This window comes from Crocuta crocuta, unplaced genomic scaffold (assembly GCF_008692635.1).
Source record: "Crocuta crocuta isolate KB4526 unplaced genomic scaffold, BGI_CrCroc_1.0 scaffold430, whole genome shotgun sequence".
NCBI classification, from domain to species: domain Eukaryota; kingdom Metazoa; phylum Chordata; class Mammalia; order Carnivora; family Hyaenidae; genus Crocuta; species Crocuta crocuta.
In genome coordinates this window covers 3,147,177-3,152,392 of record NW_027527934.1, presented here as the reverse complement: position 1 = coordinate 3,152,392, position 5,216 = coordinate 3,147,177, and the positions used below count along the sequence as shown (strand labels likewise).

The 5,216-nt window shown below is 52.8% G+C and overlaps 1 long non-coding RNA gene across 1 annotated transcript in view; it reads left to right on the top strand.

The window, feature by feature from the left end:
- Window positions 1-580: 580 nt before the first annotated feature.
- The window catches only part of LOC144221468 (uncharacterized), a 9,053-nt gene continuing 4,417 nt past the window's right edge, over window positions 581-5,216 (top strand). The window contains exons 1-2 of the long non-coding RNA XR_013332083.1: window positions 581-696; window positions 1,042-1,262. This is a non-coding gene — a long non-coding RNA (uncharacterized LOC144221468). The remainder of the gene's footprint in view (window positions 697-1,041; window positions 1,263-5,216) is intronic.

Genomic DNA, 5,216 nt, shown 5'->3' with positions numbered 1-5,216 from the left:
GGGTCATTCACTGTTGTGGGCTGGGGCTGCAGTTGTGGTTGCAGTGGTGACTGGCATGGGCCCAGGGGGCCAGGGTGATCTGGAAAAGACCCCAAGGATTGTGGGTCGGTGGGTTCCTCCCACACAGGTTCCCATTTTCCTCCCACCTCCTACCTAGCCTTTATTTCCTCCTCTCCTCCCTCCCCCTCACTGGCTTCCCCACAGCCCCATCTCCATGGCAACGGGAGGCAGCCAGTTTTCCTGCCCCCACCAAGTCGAGGAGTCCTGGGGGTGGATGCCAGCGGCAGCCGGGCTCTCCTGGCATCCCTACCCTTGCTCCAAGAAGTGCGGGATCTCAGAGGAGGCCCCAGGGACCCTGTGGGGCCTCCTGCTTTCCCACCGTTGCCTTGGTTACAGTGCCCCTCCAGGCTCTCCCCTTCCCACTCTCCCTCCTGCCTTTCTCCCCCCTGCCTCCTCCTCTCCTCCATCCTCCCTCTCTCTCCCTCTCTCTCTCTCTCTGTCTAGCCCAGAGGCTTCAACAACTGCCAGCTGAGGCCTCGCCCCCAACCCCCCCTCCCAGTGCAGACAAAGGGAGAAGAGGCACAGCCTGCACCCTCTTTCCTTGTGGGGACCCTCTGTGCTGCCTGACCACCAACTGCCTTCCTCAACTTCCCAGCCCGTACCCAAGTACAAAGAGTCCTCCTGGGTGCCAGGAAGGTGGGCAGGGGCAAGGCTGAGGGGTAGAGCTTCACAGGGAGGCAGCTCATATTTATCTTCCTCCTCTTCCTCCTCCTCCTGGGCTTTCTGGAAGGGCTAGAAAAGGCGCAGGACCTGTGGTAGCCGCCCTGTCCCACCTCCCTCCTTCCCAGGCTCAGCAGCTGTACTTACTGTGTGTCTCCAGGTCCCCGAGGCAGGCAGAGGACATGGGCTGGGGACATCTTTTTTCCAAGCTGGGGAATCTGGACAGGGGACTGATGAGCCTGGCCTTATCTCCCAGCGCCCCCCACCCCACAAGGACTTACTCTTTGTCTCCAATATAATAAACCATCTGCACTTTTACAGTAGGCCTCAATGATTCACTCAAGTCAAAGGAACCATTCATGATGAGCCTTTCCAACACTGCAGCAGGGCCAGTGAGGTAGGCGTTTTGAAAACAAGGGGGCCTCCCAGCTAAGTGCCTGTTCCACCTACGGCAGCCCCCTACCCCATGCACCCTGAATCCTGAACAAGACAGATGGAAAGGCTGGGCCCCGTGACTTAGCAAAGCTGGACTACGATGGAAGGTAGGACTTCCTGGACTACCCAGGGAGGTTCCAGGGCCACTCAGAGGAGACTCTACTTCTAGGGGACCCCATTCTGCTTGCAGGGGGTCACTCTTCCCATTGTCACTTACCTACACATCTGGGGGGTGGAAGGGGTGGCCCCAACCTGCAATCAGACTCTAGTCAACTCTGCCCAAAGGGCCCTTGAGTTTGTGTCAGCCAGACACTGCACAACCCCCAGGACATCCACATCCATGACCATGTGAATGGCGCCCCCTGGAGTTGTGCGGCAGCAGCCTGGGATCAGGAAGCAGGAAGAACAGTCCAGGGGGGCTGATCCAGTGCCCGGTGGGTACACAGCTGGATTAGTTGGTGCCCCAGTGAAGCTGGTAGTGGGAGAGCCCTAGTGCTTACCGTGAGATAGAGGTATGGGAATGATCTCACTGGGCAAGTAGGGCCATGTCAAGAAAGGGGCAGTGAGATAGAGATCAGAGAGGAGGCGGAGGAAAGAGGGGAGCTGAGTACTCACCGGGGTTGGCTCCCCCTGAGCTTGTCCTGGAAAGAGAGAGGGGCATAATGGGGGAGTCAGTGCAGCTGGGATGCCTCTCCCTGGGGAGATTCCTGGGCCCCAAAGAGTGGGCAGGTCTAAGCACGTCGGCTGCCCTAGAACTCTCACCATGGCCTCACAGAAGGAGTAATGCCTCCTTAGAGCCTAGGCTCTGCCACAAATGGCCTGGGGACAGAGGCCCTATTGTTCTAATTATTTGCATCTCACAAGCACCAGGAAGGTGGGCCTGCTGTGGCCTCTAACCCCAGACCTAGTTGCCCCAAGAGGCTCCCATAGCCTCCCCCACATTGCCTCCCTGAGCTGTGGTCCCCAGTCTCCAGCCCCTCGCCCCACAGGAGGAAGGGTTCTCCCCTCTGCCCCAGGGCCTCAGGCACACAAGGCTGGACCATGGCTCAGATCCCTCCTGCAACTCCCTGATCCATGACCCCTCCTCCCAGAGGCTCAAACTCATCAAAGGATCAGTCAGACTTTCCTTTCCTACCTCACAGAAGATATGACATTAATGGGCAGATCCCGTTGACAGTGAAAGACTGACTTTGCACTTTTCTTAAGTGCTTTATGCTTACTGTCCTTTCCTGGTGACTGGTGATCAATGATCAAAGAGGTAGAGGTTAATGAAAAGCTCAGAAATATGCATATGTATTTTGACAGTTTCCTTTATGGCTTTAGTTTGACAGCCTCCTTTATGGATGGATGTATTTATTCATTGAATACATTGAATATTTATCTGACATCCACTATCTGCCAGGCACTATTTCGGTGCGGAAGATGATGTAGGAAAACTGAATAAGCAGGCATGTGTATTTCCTACTGGATTCTTACAATAGCCTCATGATGCAAATGCTAGTTTTAGGCCTGTTTTTCAGATGAGGAATCTGAATGTATTAGTCAGATCAGGCTACCATCACAGAATACCACAGATGAGGTGGCTTGAATGAGAGAAATTTATTTTCTCACTGTTCTGAAGGCTAAGGGCCCATGATCAGTGTGCCATCCGAGCTGGTTTCTTTTTTCTTTCTCTTTTAAAAAATTTTTTATGTTTATTTATTTTTGAGAGAGAGAGAGAGAGAGAGAGAGAGACAGAAACAGAGCACAAGTGGGGGAGGGGCAGAGAGAGAGGAAGAGACAGAATCCAAAGCGGGCTCCAAGCTCTGAGCTGGCAGCACAGAGCCCGATGCGGGGCTCAAATCCACAAACTATGAAATCATGACCTGAGCCGAAGTTAGATGCTCAACCACCTGAGCCACCCAGGCGCCCCCAGTGTTGGTTTCTGATGACAGTTCTCTTCCTGCCTTGCACACAACTTCTGGCCTATGCTCTGTGCATTCATGCAGAGCTATCTCCGATCTCTTAAGGACACCAGTGCTATTGAATCAGGGCTCTATCTTTATGACCTCATTTAACTTTAATTACCTTCCTAAAGACCCTGTCTTCAAATATAGCCACACTGGGGGTCAGGGCTTCAACAGATGAATGAAGGAAGGGTACGGTTCAGTCCACATAGCTCAGAGGCTTTGAGAAATCGGATGACTCTCCCAAGGTTGACAATTAGCAAGCATTGGAGGTTGAGATTCAACCCACGCTTTGCCTGTGCACTAACACTGAGCCATCCTGCATCTCATCTAGGCCTGAGTCCTTACCCTCCTTTCCTGTGAGGGAATTAGGCACAGCAGTAAACACGGCTTCCTTAAGGAGCCTGTGACTTTAGGTGTTCTGTTACTTGAGTGAATTTTAAAATATTAGTATCTGAGAAGTGTTGGGGGCAAAAAGAAGGGCCTGGTGTCCGATTTTGTTTAAACCAGCAACTGAGGGGGCACCTGGGGGTGGCTCAGTCATTTGGGTATCCGACTTCAGCTCAGGTCACGATCTCACAGCTTGTGGGTTCGGGCCCCATGTCGGGCTCTCTGCTGACAGCTCAGAGATTCGGATTCTGGGTCTCCCTCTCTCTCTGACCCTCCCCTGCTCACGCGGTCTCTCTCTGTCTCTCAGAAATAAATAAAACATCTTTAAAAAAATAAATAAATAAACCAGCGACTGAGGAAACACAGAGGAGGATCACGAACATAAGACTTTCCTAGGGCACTGTAACTTGCCTGTTTATCATTTTGGTGATGTCCTGGCTGTTGGAACAAAGAGTGAAGGTCATGTGCTTACATCTTTGGAGGCCTTGGGGCTAGGGACACTGGGGTGAGAGCCCCAGGGCTGAGTTGGCGGCAGCCTTCAGAGAGGAAGACCAGCTGGCTCCTGGGACCTATAGGCCAAAGAGCACTTAAGAAGCTATGAAAAATCACTGGCGTGCCTTAACAGGGGGCCCATGCAGTACAGTAGGGAAAGCTGAGAGAACAAAAACAAAGAAACAATGCAGGCCTGAGTCAGGGACCAGGGTCTCCTCCCTGACCTCCACTCCCCATTTGACCTTCGCTCCACATTTGGACCATATTGCAGGGGGCAAGCTCCCTTACCAAGGGGACTTTCTATGGGACAAGGTCAGCAGGTCAAAGTCTAGAGCAGGAGGCTCTAGACACTAGCCCCACTGCCAACCCAAACTGAGTGGATTTCCCAGTCGGTACCGCCCTTGCCCCAGCCACCCCCCCTTCTGTTCCGGGCTTTGCATAGGCAAATGCCACCAGCTGGGTGAGCGAAAGGGCCACGGGCACAGAGGATGGAATCGTGCCATCTGGGTGGGGGTGCTGGCCTCGACAGATCGGGAGGAAGGGGGTGGAAAGAGGCCTGCCTCGTGGCTTTGTCTCACCCTGGCCAGCCCTGTGCGGGGAGGACTGTGCTTCTTACTAATTACACAGGCAGAGTTGGACAACCTCTTTCTCCTCTGGCACAGGACTGCTTTGTGCGTAACCATAGCTATTCCCTCAGGATGAATTCCTCGAAGTGGAATTGCTGGAAGCTCGCATTTTTGGTTGCGATGCCCCATGGTCTGGTAGCACCCCAGCGCCTGTTGTAAGGCGCTTCCATAGCACGCAGTGATTCTCCCCATTTTCCAGGCCTTAGTTATTGATCTCCATTGAGAACAGGCTATACTTTGCAGGCCCAGGGTAGTCTAAACCCACCCTAAGAAAACAGCTCTCCAGAGCACTGTTTCCCCTATTTGCATGATCACAAGAATTGCTAGAGAACTTATTAAAAGTCTTAGATTCTCAGATCTTCCCTGAGATCTTTTTTAAAAATATATTTATTTATTTTTGGGAGACACCAAGACAGAGAGCATGAGTGAGGGAGGGCTGAGAGAGAGGGAGATAGAGAATCTCAAGCAGACTCCACGCTGTCAGCACAGAGCCTGATGTGGGGCTCAAACTCATGACTTGTAAGATCATGATCTAAGTTGAAATCAAGAGGTGGACATTTAACCAACTGAGCCATCCAGGTGTCTCCCCTCTCCCCCTCCTCCCCCC